The following is a 17,535-nucleotide window of genomic DNA, read 5'->3' on the forward strand; positions in this document are numbered from 1 at the left end:
GAAATAAAATAGCAGAGGTATGTACCCGTCTATCTCTAATTACCTTGAATTCAGGGAAAGCAACAAACCTTTCCTTTGCTTACGTTACTTATTCCTTGATAGATATCTCCATTTGTAGCCTAGATTTGTCCACGCATTGCGAATTGTCTGTGATTCACGAGCTACATGGTAGTGACCACTATCTACTCCGCTTTACGGCCTGCGGAATCTCGCTCTCCAAACTGAGTGATTAAAAAGACGGACTGAGTCGGATTTTCGGGGTCCATATCATTCGATGATAACGGACATGAAAGTATGGACTCCGTATAGAACACTTCTCAAATTTGGTTACAAATTCTGCGGAATTATCAATCCTCCGGTCGTCCTGCAGGTAAAATGCTTCCCTGTCCCCTGGTGGACGGATGCCTGCAGAGATGCAATCCGAGACCTCAAACGTACCTTACGCCAATTTGAACGCCATCCGATTCAAGAAAATTTTGTTCATTTTAAACGTCTTCGAGCCAAAGCTCGTCGCAGTGTGTGCGATGCTAAGAAGACGTCCTGGACAAACTAAGTCAATTCATTGAAAAAGAACGTCCCAGCTAACATCGTATGGGACAAAGTCCGTCGAATAATGGGAAACGCAGTTCAGTAATTCCGGGCCTTCTCAACAATGACGTAACGACCGCCAGTCCCATAGAAATTGCTGAAATATTTGCTATCACATTTGCACAAATATGCAGCTCAAGGAATTATGACCCGGAATTTGTGTGTACTAGTAGACGATATTGTAAACCTCTTCTGTATATATTTCATCTAGACTGTGACTATAAATTATGACTATATAATAATAATAAGTTTTTTGACTTGTTCCATATTCTAGCTGTGAAGCAATGTATGAATACCATGGAATGTTAATAAATACTATCCTACTATACTATACTATCTGAAGAGTTGTTAGTCTCTGGGTTGACGTCTGCAAGGAACGTAATCTGCGTACTTAACAGCGTGTTCTGTACCTTGATTTTCGTATAATTAATCGATATCGTGAATTTCACACAGATTACGGGGATAATCGCCTTCTGATTCGTTACCAGACATATTAATCAAATAGTCGATTTCTAGTTCTATCAAATAACGTTTGTCTCCAGAGGCTGCCATTGTGAAAGAGAATTTTTCCCTAGGAAAACAGCACGCACGTAGCAAAACAACAATCAGAGACTAATATTTTAATTTTTAGATACCGACAAAGGACCTGCCGTAGAGTTATAAACCACTCATAGAATTCGAAATTAAATGTAAACTTATCTGCAACAATAGAAATTTCAACTGCTTATGGTGTGTAGGTACGGTAGGTCTGAAACTTGGCACCCATCAAAATGACGGACGATGTTGTCTCTAGCAGTAAATGGTGCAATTTTCAGGAATCATAAATCACAAAGAGAAATAAAAGTCGTAAATCGTGGGAGTCGTGGAAAGCTTTCGACTAATAATTATTTAAACCCGTGGTGTCAAGCAGAATGAAAGTCCTTCTAGTGTTAAAAATAATTTGAAAGAAGATAACAACTGATAATTTCTTTACAAGTTTGGAATTAACAAGCTAGTTGAAAGAAACTGCGCCCACAACTACCAGTAGAATTATTTATTTTCACAAATGGCACAACTTCTCCTTCCTATATCTTTGCATTCCTTCAAGAATAAATTATTATAAGTTCATATTGTCCAAAAAGAGTAAGGCAGTAACATTGCTGAGTACCATGCACTTCAAAAAAAGGGGCAGAAAACAGTGAAGCAGTAAAACATAATCGTGATATACGACTACAGTGCTACGAAGTGAGGTGTAGTGATACTACGGCACCTCATATAATACATAAAATGATACCTTGTTCGTTACGTGTAATCCTGTAGCATATATTGCTAGTGATGGGTGTTTTAATATATAATTACGTTAGGTCTTAGTTGAAATCTTTCCCTCAATCAAAATTTTAATAGAGTTAGTTAGTTAGTGGGGTTTAAAAAGGGCGCGTCAGCTACTGTGGCTATTTGCGCCATTATCTAAAATCTTTCACTAAATACAAACACAATACAATAACAAGAATGCTTAAAAGAACTAAAAAGCGTTGTCACGGTTAAAACGAGGCAAACAAATGCAGTTTCAACAAGGTGAAGCATAAAAACCATAAAATTGAGAAGTGCTCAAACCCTAAGTAGTATTTAAAAAGAAGCAACAAAACAATAAAACAAATGCCAAAAGAAATAAATTGTCTGGCGCATTTATAACATGCATGGATGTAAAAGGCCCGAATGTCAAGTTTGTTAAAATCATATATTAAAAAATGTAACCTCCGGAAAGAGTCCGGAGGATAAGTAAAACGGGTCAATGAAAAACTACATCACCCTGTCAAGTCCTGTATTCGATAAAAATCTCAGATCTGCACTTGTACAATTAAAATAATTTCCAACAGCGTCACGTAGAGTCGGCCGAATTCCATACTGCCGACGGACACGGTCGTATTTTCTACACTGTAATAAAAATATTCCACGGTCAGTGGAACATGGCATAGATGACTCCGGCTGACGCTTGGCACGTAGAAGATGGCCATGCGTCAGATGACAGTGGCCAATCCTCAACCGGGTGAGTAAAATTCTTCGTGTCGTGACGCTCTTGTGGACGAATTTTAATAGAATTGCCTTCTTTTCTTCAATAGTAAGTAACTTCTATATTTCAGGACTTAGTAAATTCAGTCAAAATCCTTCTTCCCGAACTAGTTATATTTAAGTTTAATTGATAATAATTTTCTTTGTATAACTTTTAAGAACTAATTACCGTTTGTCTTGTCTGTAGTTTCTTAATCACGTTACAATTAAAACAACATGATTACGAATAGTACTAAAAATGTATAACGCTTACTATTTCCAGATTAATGTTTATGGAAAAGATCTCACAAACTTCACTAAACAAGTACCGCAAATGTCCCTTCCCGATGATCTGGGTGGGACAGGAGGTTCATTGCAAGAGAACTGGAGTAAGTATACTACAATCATAATATTGTCAGAGTGCCGAGCAGTTTCGTAACTGAGAGTTGTAACATGAATTTAGATATTCTGAGAAGTTAGTATGACGTGGCAATAATATGAATCCACGCGATTTAATGAATGAATGAATGAATGAATGAATGAATGAATGAGAGGATAAATTAAAGAATTAACGAATGAATGAAATAAAATTAAAATTAAATTACAGAAGAAACTGGGGGAATCCAATTGAGGTCGCAAATAAAACCGGGGCCACATCGCCTCATTTAAGAATTTCAGACTTCTTGAGATTTTAGCTCTGGTAAGGCAGAGTGAACTTCCACCGACAAGAAATAGTCCAAGTCCATGACTTTATTCAAGTTTTCATGTAACAATATCAAAACTTTATCGTTTCGTTGTCGGTAGTACAAACTTGGAATCGTGAGTTCCTGGATAGTCATTGAATTGACAAGTCTGCAATGTGAAGGGCGCTCGCCAGATGAAAGAAGTTTCGAGTGACTCTAGTAGTGAAATTCCTGTGAAATAATCCTGCAGAAGAGAAACAAAATAAACGTAATACAATGAGAAGGTAGATAGATAGATTTATTGAGTAATATTACACATACAGATTTTTATATTATCATAGTTTTCTCTAACATCCAATGCACGGGTCTTCTGACCGTACCTAAAACAAGTCCTACTTTGTAGGTTTCACCCCCCCACTACACCTATGATTATATCCACTACTCTCTAAAAGAACACACATATTAAAATGCAAATGGCACACAAAACATTAATGAGAAAGTATAATGAGGAACAAAACTATAACAAGCAACGTCCACCAAGAAGCATGCAGAACAAAATCTTGAGTAAAGGCCAGCATGTACCTTTGAATTTTTTTTTCTTCTTTTCGGATACAAAAATCTTGGGTTGGAAAGAACGCAGCTCTTGTCATCTTCAAAAGGAGGAAATCTTTTCATTAACGCAAGGCAAACGACTAGAATCACTAGAATATTTTCTATAATGTTATGGAATTTCCTTATAATAAATGTTTAGTTGTAGGTAATTGCTATTACTGTCTGAAAAGTATTTTGTGCAGACATTTCTGTTTGTAATTCAAAATAGCAAAGAAGATCTAAAATAAAGAACGTGGCAAGTAAAGCTTAAATAAGACTTAATTACTCAGAACCCATCAGTCACATAGACATTACAACTCGATGTTACGTGGAATTTGAATATGTAAACCAATAATCTAAATCTTGTTAATAAATTGCAATCCAGAAATTAATGATTCAAATAAAACCTTTTCCTGTAAAATTTGTTCTCTATACTTGGGTTTTTATTTTATTTCAAATCACAATTCTAAAATTATATATTCCACTAATAATAGTACAGGATTGTATTATTTTAGTAGGCTATCTTTATTATATGACGCTTTATCTACTGCTATGGTCGTCTAGCGTCATAGTTATTTGAAGGAGTTAATGCCAGAGAAATGAATTCAGGGTCTAGCGCTGAATGTTACCCCGGCGTTAGCTCCTAATGTGTTAAGGAAAATACGTCAACCAAGTTACTTGTACCAACCAGGATTGAACCCGAGCCCACTCGTTGTACGGCCTAACATGCTGTTCCTCAACAGAGATGGAATACAAGGTTCTTGAAGTAAATAATCATAATCTCATTTATAAAAGCCCAGAGTTACTTTACTTAGTGTGGATGATTTATACATTTCCTACAATAATTTCTTCTGGTATTCTCGTTTTACATTTTCTTTTTATCATTTTATTAAAGCGTAAAAATTTCCAAAGTGCAATTCTGTTATTAAACACATCAGTTTTAATAAAGATTATTATTATTATTACTATTATTATTATTATTATTATTATTATTATTATTATTATTAGGTAGCTCAGTTGGTAGAGCAGCTGACTACGGACTGGAAGGTCCGGGGTTGGATCCCAGGTGGTGACAGGATTTTTTCTCGTTGCCAAACTTTCAGAACGGCCCCGAGGTTCACTCAGCCTCCTATAAAATTGAGTACCGGGTCTTTCCCGGGGGTAAAAGGCGGTCAGAGCGTGGTGCCGACCACACCACCTCATTCTAGTGCCGAGGTCATGGAAAGCATAGGGCTCTACCTCCATGCCCCCCAAGTGCCTTCATGGCATGTTACGGGGATACCTTTACCTTTTACCTTTATTATTATTATTATTATTATTATTATTATTATTATTATTATTATTATTGTGACTTTTTAATTCAACACAATAATGTTACTTTTATTACAACAAGAATGACTTTCTATAACTCAATATAAAACACTCAAGTCAACATTGGGTATTTCACTCCACACAGCAACACAGTATTCGTTATTGCACTCCACCGATGACAATGACAATTCACTTGGATTATTGAGAACAACAATGTACACCTAATCTCAACCAATGTTCACAAAGCACTATTTACAAAACAAAACTGTCAGTTTAAAGTTCACAGTTCGTTTTCCTTGGCTAGTTCTTCTAGCTCATTCACTCAAGTTCACAGTATATCGAACCCAAGACTTCCAGAGACAGTCAACTGAACTTCGAACTCAAGACTTCCGGAGACAGTCCATTGCACTCGAACTCAATACTTCCGGTCGCGTTGCTTCCGCCTGGACGCTCACTGCTGCTTCTCAACTCATTGGCTTGCTGTGCAAATTAAAACTGGCTTTGGCCTTCTTCGCGTCTTCTATTTATTACTAAACCATAGTTTCCAGAAAGTACTGTTTCGAGTGTCTTCCACCTGTTACTCACGGCTTCTGTTTCTGGACGATTCTGTTCGGGAGGTTTCGTTCCCTCCCTTCACCTCGCATAGCGAAACACCCACAGCTTTGCTTCCCCTTTGCTTCGCGCCGCAGTGCTGGCCTCCCTATCTCTCCGCGCACAGCTACCAGCATCACGCAGCTTTCTCTCTTCTCACCCCGCGCGACGTCTGTCTCTTACGCTCCAGCCTTCCCTTCTGTGGGACGCGTGATCGACTCCCGAGGTAGCTGTCACATTATTATTATTATTATTATTATTATTATTATTATTATTATTATTGTCGCTATTAGAATGTGTCGCCAATTTAGCTGTGTGGAACTGAACGCTATTATGTTTTCAATTTATCAAATTGTTTACTATCTGCAAACACTTAATCTAAACGTCAGCAATCCCTATATGAAGAATCCAGCAAACGGAACCAGTTTTATAGTGACTTATGACATGCAGGTGTAGCAGCTTGCATTCAATTTCGAAAACTAGAATATCTAACATTCAAATCGTTTCTTGAAAAATACTGCCACCAATTAATTCTTTCTGAGTAAAATGTCCGCAAATATTACTTGGATTCAACCTACAATGAACAGAATCTGACAGCATATTGAAGATTCACATATCTGGAGGTCAACAATGTTGCCAACTCAGAATTCCATTTACCGCTGCACAAGCTTAAAAAAACCGCTAGACTGTACTTGAAAAATTCCAGATTTTTCATAACACATCACTTCCAAATTTGAAATACAAACTACAGTTTTAGGAACTGGAGAATTTTATAAAAAATGTAGACTAAATTATGGAAAGTATCTATCACTTCTCGGCTCTATGTTCTATGCAAAATCGTATAGACGATTAAATCTGAATATCATGTATTCAATATCACCTTACAATTTTACATCGAGCTTTCCAACTATCACCGGCAACTTCTTCCACCCAATCTTTCAACACATTATGTTCCCCCCCCCCCACACACATGTCTAAACTTTTGTACGTATGGAGATTTATGCGGCATATTTCTTCAAAATTGAATGAAGTAGATCAAGAATAATATAACGGAGACTTGGGAAACAATCACATTTACGATCACACCAGTCGGTTTGAAATATGATTTCACACTGAGCTAGAGACGTCCCTGCCAACAATGAGTCTGGTTTTAAGTTTTAAGTATGTCTGTGTTACAATAACTACAATGTGGAATGATAAATTAAATAATATATAATATAAGACGACATTAAGATATATGGATCATACGAGGAGTCAAAGAGGAAGGTAGAAATTTGGAAAGGATGGAGAATGCTGGGTTTGCAGTGAAAGACCTGCCCATGAGCAGAACACTATGAATGAATGAATGAATCATAATATAAGTTATCATAAATGAAAGTCCCTGCCAACAATGAGTCTGGTTTTAAGTTTTAAGTATGTCTGTGTTACAATAACTACAATGTGGAATGATAAATTAAATAATATATAATATAAGACGACATTAAGATATATGGATCATACGAGGAGTCAAAGAGGAAGGTAGAAATTTGGAAAGGTAGGAAATGGACACGGTTGTACGAAATCGAGTTAATATAAAACATTGATATTTTATACTCGCACAATGAAAAATTGTGATAATACCATATTAATCTCTGGTTTATGACTAACTAACGTTATTGTCCACAAGTATATACAAAAACAATACATCTTTACAGACAAAAACTTAAAAATATCGTCTCCCTTTGCCGGAATCATCAAAAAACGCCAAATAAATAGCTAGCCGCTGACGGTAAAATTCTGTAGCTGACCATAGTCCTGAAAACACCAGATTTAGCTACAAAACCGCTGAATTGGCAACACTGGATGTCAAGTAACGGAACGAATAACAATCTCTGTCAATAAATCCCGAATTTAGTTCTCGGCAAATTGAATCCAGACGTGCCATTCCGAGCTTAGTGATATGCACAAAGCAACTTCCCTAGACAAACCAGGAAACAATCGCACAATTTATCAACAATGGACTAAAAGAACTAAATACAAATAATGTTGACGAAAACAAAGTGCTGCTCACCTACACGGATACCGCGGCATACATAGTTACTACAATGGCGTTGCCTGGGCTATTGTATTCCTTTATGTTGCACGTGACGTGTCTTGCCCATGATATTGTCACAACAAGAATTTCATTTTTTTTTTCAAATTCAAATTTATTTGCAATTTACATTTTAATTGAATAATTATGAATAGATACCCGAAATGAGCATATGCTCGTGCTCGGGTACAGTCCAGTAGTCTACATAAATTTTGCAGGGTTGAAATAATAATGCTGATGATATAAATAATAGTAGTAGTAGTAGTAGTAGTAGTAGTAATAATAATAATAATAATAATAATAATAATAATAATAATAATAACTACAGTGATAAAACAAAAATAATTACAATAATAAAATAAATACTAGGACGGATAAAATAAAATATAAAACCACAAGCGAAAGTTAACACAACTTAAATAAGCATATAATAACCGGAAAAAATGACGAACTCGAAAATCAACAGAAAAGTTCGTTGTATCGCAGACGTCAGCAACCGCCGTATTGACACTGTGTTGTGCATTAATGGTAGTAGGGGGAAGCTGAAAGTCTACGTAACTGCCGTTCTCTTCGAATCTTCTCGTACAGTACAATCATGGGAAGTTAATGCTGCAAAAACAAAATGTCTACGAGTCAAACTGTTCATTATTACCAGGATAAATACAAATAATACTGAAATATTTTAATCAAGTTTCAGTTATAGATCTCTCCTTTTGTGCAAGAGGTATCATATCAAAATGCTTTATGAATGGCGGGGAAAATATAAATTTAAAAAACATTCTAGTGACAAGATATAGAGACAAGTACAATCAAGTGTATCTGTGGCGATGCTAAAGAATCATTTATTGAAGATATACATTGTTATTAATGAAGAAAATGATTTAATTTATATTTATTAGAATGTTTTATCTTATAAGTTACATTCATCAGATAAATACAATATAGATTAGTACCATATAATGCTAGTAACACTTAAAAAAAATAAAATAATAATAATAATAATAATAATAATAATAATAATAATAATAATAATAAAGTTTACCAATATCATACAAACATTTTCACTTTATTTTTAAACTTAAGAATGTGTAAATTGCTTATATCTGGATTATTTTTAAATACTGAATTATATACTCTTGGTCCATAATTCATACTGTGTCTAAATTCAGCTGTAGTGTGGAATTTAGGTTCTGCCAAAAGAGTTGGGACATTTCTTCTGGTGTTATGTATATGTTTTTACAGTTATAAAATTCATTCGATTTTTGTGTAACTAAGTTAGTAATGTATGTTTATATATTTGCTCAAATTTTAGTACTTGGAATTCAGAATAAATAAATTGTGTCGGATAATCAAGTGGTTTATGCAGACAAATTTTGATGATACGTTTTTATAGTAATGGCTTTCTATTTCAAATTTTAAACACTCCCGTCAACAATGGGCATTTCACTCCACACAGCAACACAGTATTCGTTATTGCACTTCAAAGACGACAATGACAATTCACTTGGATTATTGAGAACAACAATGTACTCCTAATTTCAACTAATGTTCACAAAGCCCTATTTACAAAACAAAACTGTGAGTTCTCAATTCACAATTCGTTTGCCTTGGCTAGATCTTCTAGCTCATTCACTGAAGTTCACGGTACCGAACCCAAGACTTCCCGAGACAGTCCACTGAACTTCGAACTCAAGACTTTCAGATAAAGTTCACCGCACGCCGAACCAAAGACTTCCGGCCGCTTTGATTCCGCTTGGACACTCACTGCTGCTTCACTAAAATTGACTGAACTGTTCTAAACTGAACCGAAATGGCTCTTCTCCGCTTCTTGTATTTATTGCTAGGTAACACTTCGCAAGCCTTCTATTTCTGGACGTTTCGTTTCAACAATCGGCTCGCGTAGCTTTTCAAAACTTCCAGCTTCGCGCCACATCGCAAATTCGGCAAGGTTTTCGTAGCTTTCCTCTCTCCCCGCGCGCCGCGTCACACGAGCCACGTTCCTTCCAAGAACGCTCTCCCTTCTGCGGGACGCGTGCTCGACTCTCGACGCGGCTGTCACAATATGAACCGCGTGGCAGAACAAGTAAGGGCAGATTTTCCTACGGTCAAAGAACTAATCTCTACGGTGAAAAATATTTCCGTCAAGTTACCGTCAAGGATACATGCTTTCAGAGGAGAGCACCCAGATATTCCTTAGCCACCTTAATCAGTCCTTACCTCATGCTGAACATGGTTAAAAGGAGCAGAGTACTACAGTGAGCATTTCTTAAAGATCCAGAAAGTCATAAAAAAATTTACACAAGGATGATGTTTGTGTCACTTCGGCAAAACAGTTACTGTACTTTAAGATCGCTTCTTCCCCCGTGATTTGGTTTACATTAGGAGGAGTCCAAACAACAGATCATGGAAGTACAAAGAGATGTGGGAGAAAGAGTGTGTACAAAAACTGAAAGTGATTTAAAAAGTAAAAGGATCTGAATGAATTGCATGCAGCAGCAGATATTCTTGTGGGGAAATGAATAATTATTGTTCTTGATTGCAGCATTCCAGTTTAACATGTGACGAAATTGAAGTATCCCGCCGTCACATCTGTTTATGAAGAACGTTCTGTTTCTGCTTATAAACTATTTTCACCGATAAGCGCCAAACTTGTTCTCGAGACCACTTAGATAAAATGTTGATAATGCGTTGCGAAGTCAGATATGGTTTGAACAGTTGAAACAATTGTTGTGCACTTTAAATGCATTTAGGTGGATACAAATAATTTTAAGTGACAGTACCGGTACCTTTCACAAAGTATAATCTTTTGAATAAACACATTTTGGACAATAAATTATAATTTCTTGTAGCTTAGAGCTATATTCTTATGGTCTAATGTTACGTTTTTGGCATTTGTCAATATATATTTGCGGATTTGTTAATATTGTATTACTTCGTTAAATATTTATGGTGTTTTTTATCTTATACATTCACAGCCTATTTGATGTTTTGTAAAGCCTTAATGAGGTACTGAAAGAGCTAGTTTTAGGTACCTAAAACAGATTTTTTATTGGTTTATTACTTACAAATCCGCGGTCTATTCATAACATGCCTTTCCATTCAAAGGTCATTGTTACATTAAAACAACAGCTAAGAAAATGTGTCGTATATTGGCCCCATTTTCTATGTAAATTATTTCTACATTTTGTTTTTGCAAGTGTCCAACATCTTGCTGGGTCTGTTTCAGATCTGTGGCTTAAGAAATTAGACAGTTACCACGACTGGTTCCTGCAACACGATAACTTCAAGTCTGACGAGAGAAAAAGGCTAGGAGGTGACTTCAATTCTGGTGATCTCTTCGGCTTTGATGACTCCTTCAGGAGGCTCAATCTTGACTAAATTGATGTTAACGGACAAGTACTGTAAATGATGAATGTTTCAACAAAAAATAACAGAATATCTATTTTTTTAAATCATGTAATAAATAATTAAACAGTTATAGATGCATCTTTCTTTCGACTCTATTCGTCTCAAATACCTGGTCATATACCAAACGTTGAGTTGCGCTTATGTCCTGGACGATAAGTAAGTGCTTTACTCCTTTCAAGGTTGTGCCAAAACGTAATACAGTAAAATGAAAAAAGGTGAGTTCAGATGAAAGTGCCTAAAAACACAGAACGAGATGTGATCGGAACCCTAACTTACAATGCGTTATTTGACGTTTCTAGTAAAGTTTATTCGTAAGTTTTGTGTTTATTAATATTTTTACGTGTGCCGGCAAACTCAACCACATATAATATCGAATATTTATAGCGTTATTATCAGGGAAATGATTTATATGTAAATACATATTTACTTATAAAGCTAATATAATTTATATTTTGCATTATCTTTATGTTTCACAATGTGTAGGGTTGAAAAATCCTACTTTTATTTTCCATATTTTTCCATATTTTAGAGTTTAGTACATATTTTCGTTAATTTCCATATATTTTCCATATTTCATATAAAACAGTCCATATTATATTAGGTTTAACAATAAAACAAAACAAAATTCCATTAACTTTTAAAAATACATTTCAACAATAGAGATTTAAACACATGTTCAGTAATCCCTTTAACATCAGAGTTATTTGAAAATTAGCAGTCCTATCAACAATGGGAAAGTAAGTTACAAAACTGTATTAATTTAATTTAAAATTTTTAACAGACTTCAGTTGTGCAGCTCAACAGTTAAATGCCAGTCAGAGTACACATAGGTTCAGTTTTGTAAATCATACTATAAAGACGGTAAATATGCCAAAAGTACGTCATTCAGTCAATTTAAAATCAAAACTAACAAGTTACATTTCAGAATTTAAAGAAGATGGTTTATCAACTGACAATAAAATATTATTTTGTAATTTGTGTCAGTGTGCAGTATCATCTACACAAAAGTTCCTGGTGCAACAACACATTACAACTAGTAAACATCAGGCCAACAAACAACTAAATTCCAAGCAGAGACAATTGTTTTTAACACAACCAACAACGTCGAATGTAAGATCTGAGTTTAACATCGACCTGTGCCGTTCTCTCATCTCTGCTGATATTCCTCTCTACAAACTAAAGAATAAGGTCTTCAGGGAATTCCTTGAAAAATATACTCAACATACAATCCCGGATGAGTCAACACTTAGGAAGACGTATGCTCCATCCATCTACGATGAGACAATACAGAAGATAAGAGATGAAATTAAAGATAGTTCAATTTGGGTTTCCATTGATGAGACTCCCGACAAAGAAGGTAGACTTGTTGGTAATGTAGTTATCGGTTTGTTAAGTGAACAATATTCTGAACGAATTCTTTTACATTGTGATGTTCTAGAAAAGTGCAATAACAAAACTATAGTTAAACTGTTCAACGAAGCTATGGGTATCCTGTGGCCAAAGGGTATTATGTACGATAATGTGTTATTCTTTATTAGCGATGCTGCCCCTTATATGGTCAAAGCTGGACAAGCATTATCTGTTGTATATCCTAAATTGACTCATTTTACTTGTGTGGCGCATGCATTTCATCGTGTGGCAGAAGTGGTCAGAGACAATTTCCCTAAAGTAGATTTGTTGATTTCATCAGTGAAAAAAGTATTTCTCAAAGCTCCCAGTAGAGTTAACGTGTTGAAAGAAATGTACCCTGAAATTCCATTGCCACCAAAGCCAATTTTAACTAGATGGGGTACATGGCTAGAAGCAGTTGAATATTATGCCGAACATATAGACTCTATTAACAATGTTCTCCTTGCATTGGACTCTGAAGATGCAGTCTCAATTGATACTGCGAAAACAGTTACCTGTGACATAAGTGTGAAGAATGACTTAGCTCACATTCAGCATACATTTTCATGCATCATAAAAACGCTCAAAAGTCTCCAAAATAGGCACCTTTCACTATCTGAAAGTTTTGAAATTATAAATAGTACTGTGGAACAACTGAATCGTGGTAGAGGTAAAGTTGCAGATGCAGTAAGAGCTAAGGTGGACACTGTACTTTCAAAAAACCCTGGATATGAAGAACTACAAAAGGTTGTTGCTGTGATGAGTGGTGAATCAACAGTGAAGATTAACTTGGACTTATCCCCAGCAGACATTGTGAAATTGAATTATGTACCAGTTACTTCTTGTGACGTCGAACGCTCTTTTAGTCAGTATAAATCTATCCTCAGAGACAATAGAAGAAGATTCACTTTTCAGCACTTGAAAGAAATGTTTGTAACCTATTGTTATGGTAACAGACAATAAAAATTGTGTTTTGTTGAAACTACATTGGAAGATAAGGTACGTCCATTATATTTTTTGTTTAGTTTGATTAAAATGTACCAATATTTAACGTACATAGTCATTTTTTTATAATTTTAAGTCCATATTTAATTCCATATTTTGGTAAAAATCCATATTTAATTCCATATTTTGGTAAAAATAACTACATATATATTTACATATTTCATATATTTTTAGTCCATATAAATCCGTTCCCTGGTTATTATACACATAACGTTACTCCGGCCATCCTCTACCAACGCGAAAGCTCTAGCAGTGTTCTTGGGGCTTAACGGCATCTTAACTCTCTTAAGTGTTGTTAAAAATGAGTTCAATATCACAGAATTCCATTATACACACACACACACACACACACACAAAAAAGAAAATAATAATGTTGTAACTTTGTTTTGGCTGCTTGTGTTTAGGATTGTAAATTTTAATGGCAAAGCAATAAAATAGAGTAAGGGACAAGAAGTGGCAAAAGAGGTGTCACAAACCAAACAACAGGTATACTATCATTTCCAAAACATGAATTAACACTTATCTAACACATCAGGTCAATAGAAGCACACAGTAATGTTATGATTTGTATTATGGTTTGATATTTCAAATTTATTCAAGTGTTGTGTTTTTTTTTTGTTTTTTTTTTTTTAGCCTCGGCAGTATATTATAGACTGCTATGTGAGGAAGGAGTTTTGTCCACAGCGTGCAGGAAGGATCTGCAAAGACGGACTGTTCACTGAAAGTTTCACGTTTTTGCGAATTGTTTGTGGATTTTTGGTGATTCTCTTTAACGGCATTTACGCAATAAAAATTAATAGTTGTTGATTAAAGTTTTCCAATAACCGTTGTTTGCACATCGTTATATTTATGCATAACCGTGTGTCAAAGAGTATAATGTAGCTTGCGTGGTATTTTGCCACCCTACTACACATCGGCAATCAATAACGAATTATGCTTTATACAAAAAGGCTTCACTGTTCAGCGAAGGCAGATGTACAAGTAGTATAGTCTAATTGTTTCTTTCTTTATTGTGAATTATCATAGCTGGGAACATTATATTTAATACGAAAGTCAAACCCATTACAGGCCGAATCGGCTCAAAGTTTGTGGGAGGTTAAGACTCCCATCTTTACAATCAGCATTAATGGCAGTAGGGATGTCAGTCCTAAGTGCTCGTCATATTTACAACCAAGAGAATGCGCCTGGTATTCATTTGTTAGAGGCCGTGTAAGCTCCAGGGTCATAGTCCGGGCGAATGGGTTAGATCTTTGGAAAAATTCATGACCCCATTGGGAATTTAACCCGCGAACTTTCGGCTTCATAGAGTTACTCTTTTATATTTAATGTAGTAAACAATAAGTTTTTTTTTCTATATGTGGCAGTTCACTGTTTAAATCGATAGTTTAAACAATTTTTCAAAGTTATTTCATAAAAATTAAGAGAGGTATTGCTGTTACGTGAACATTGGAGAATCTTTAAAAGAAGATGGTACTACAAAATTAAAATATTCACTCCATTGTTATAGAATGCATTAGAAGGAACTAGTATTAGGGTGAATGTTGCCTAAACGAAATATTATTTCGTGCTTACTCCTAATTTGAATATGAATATCACCGTCACAACAAATACAGACGCATTTGAAAAAGTAAACCAGTTTATCTGTTTGGCAAAATTAATTACTTATAATGATAATATAAAACAAGACATTAATACGGGTATACAAACAGAAAGTACTACACCGCCCAGTACGACCCTCTTCTAAAAAATCATTTGGAGACATATACAGTATTCAAAGATGTATCAAATCGTATTCAAAATGATTTTATTGAATCTCTTGCCAGTGCACGTAATAAGGAAATTAAATAGCAATTGCAGAAATCTGATCTTTGCCATATTAGCTGGTGAGACAACTGACGTCTCAAATAAATCACAATTTTCTCTCATTTCTCGATATACGACTGAAGGAAGAGTGGTAGAGCGGTTTGTGTGCCTCCGTGATGTAAGTGAGGACAAAACAGCGGTAGTTCATTCTGATCTTATTTTTAAGACATATTCAAGACTTTTGAAACTTGTCGCAGAGAGCTACGATGGAAGTGAAGTGATGGCCTCTTCATTACATGTTGTCAAGATAATATTAAGGCGGCTTTTCCACACCCTTTGTTCACTGCTATGCACATTGTTTAAATTTAGCACTGTCCCAAAGTGCTTCAAGTATTCCTGAATGCCGTATATTTTTTGCTATTCTTTCTGAGTGTGCAGCGTTTTTTTCCAAATCATCAAAGGGCACAAAATTTCTTGATGAATTTCTGGGTCGACGTTTACCACATGTTTCCCCAATAAGATGAAATAACTCGTCACGAATTACTAATACTTAGAGTAGTCTTTTATAATAGTACTTTTAATTTTAGGCAGTAATTGCAGTAGGCCTAATCTTATAGACTTTGTAAAAAAAATTATACCAAATACCACTGCATTTTTATAATTAGTAATATTATAAGTACTTTAATCAAATATAAATAGTAAGAAGGAAAAGAAAACTTGAATACCCGGCTGCTTGGGTAATCTGTTGGGCCACCGCACGTCAGTGATATTTGATATATGAAAATGTCATTTTTGTTTAATATTAATTTGCGGAACGAAAATTTATATATTGATTCGGATCAAATTTCTGCACATTTAAAGAACAAAACTAAAATTCGTTCATATATCATAATACACTCCTCTCTCAAATTCAGTGTGCATATTGGGAATCAATTCAATAGCTCTCCGAAAATACGCTATGAAATATTTCATAAAAGAAGCACTAAGGTATGTATATATGTATGTTTGTATGTATGTATGTATGTATGTATGTATGTATGTATGTATGTATGTATGTATGTATGTATGTATGTATGTATGTATGTATGTATGCATGCATGTATGCATGCATGTATGCATGTATGTGTTGTGCGACCGTCACTTAGGTCGCACTGTTTGCTAGCAGGATGGCTACTGCGTTCGACTCCTGCTCACACTTATCAGGATTTCTGACACCACCATTTTACTCAATAATGGAAACGATTTCACTGGAAGAGCTGGAGCTCTCAGGATTAGAGACCTGCAAAACTGCGCACACAACCGGTTTAGATTCGACCGGTCAGAGCTCAACCGCCTACAATGAACATCGGGCCGAATAACTCGGTTGTCGAGCGGTTGCGCCTGATGTATTGCAAAGTGGACAGAACATCAGGCGGATTTACATGAAACTAACGTTTTTCGAGTACACAACCGGAGTAACAAGGAAATTTACGTTGTCTTATTGAAAAAAAAAATGTTTGCAAGTATTCTTACAGTTCATTCGACACTATAACACATATATTTTCTTTATTATTCTGAACTTGCAGTAACTTTATAAGTATCGTTTATATTTTAAACTTTTAGAATGTTTATTAAAGATATTATTAATTGGTCCAACAGAATAATATCCGTTAATATTATATATTAAATATTAATTTTAGAGTTTTACTAATGAAAGTTGCTCAAAAGATATGTTAAACAATGTTATAGATTTTCACAGAACAAGACGTGCACAAGCCATCTATATTTTTCTTACCAATAAACGCTATATAGCTGGCGTTTTTCTATACCAGTGTTAAAGAGTATACGTCATAACTTCATCATTTGATTACGTCGTAACTCTTTCTCGTCACATATTGACTGAATTTTGTTCGATTTGTATAACCTAATGATCGATATTATATAAGCTCATGTAAGATCGCGAATTATTTAGAACACAAATCTCACACAGAAAGAAATGTGTAAGGAGGAAGAAAATACGATCTCCAAATAACACCAGGTACATTTCATCATACAATAACTCTTTAACATTTTCTCAGTAAACAAACA

The 17,535-nt window shown here is 35.1% G+C and overlaps 1 protein-coding gene across 3 annotated transcripts in view; it reads left to right on the plus strand.

Moving 5' to 3' along the window:
• LOC138711807 (uncharacterized) overlaps positions 1-11,361 on the plus strand; it is a 43,986-nt gene extending 32,625 nt beyond the window's left edge. For 2 of the 3 annotated variants that reach the window (XM_069843055.1, XM_069843056.1), the window contains exons 6-7: positions 2,900-3,005; positions 11,090-11,360. The gene's annotated coding sequence lies outside the window, so the exon portion shown is untranslated. Of the gene's footprint in view, positions 1-2,444; positions 2,615-2,899; positions 3,006-11,089 lie in introns of all 3 variants that reach the window. The other variant, XM_069843057.1, reaches the window with a different exon arrangement.
• The last annotated feature ends 6,174 nt before the right edge of the window (positions 11,362-17,535 follow it).

The sequence above is a fragment of the Periplaneta americana genome, chromosome 13 (assembly GCF_040183065.1).
Source record: "Periplaneta americana isolate PAMFEO1 chromosome 13, P.americana_PAMFEO1_priV1, whole genome shotgun sequence".
Lineage (NCBI taxonomy): Eukaryota > Metazoa > Arthropoda > Insecta > Blattodea > Blattidae > Periplaneta > Periplaneta americana.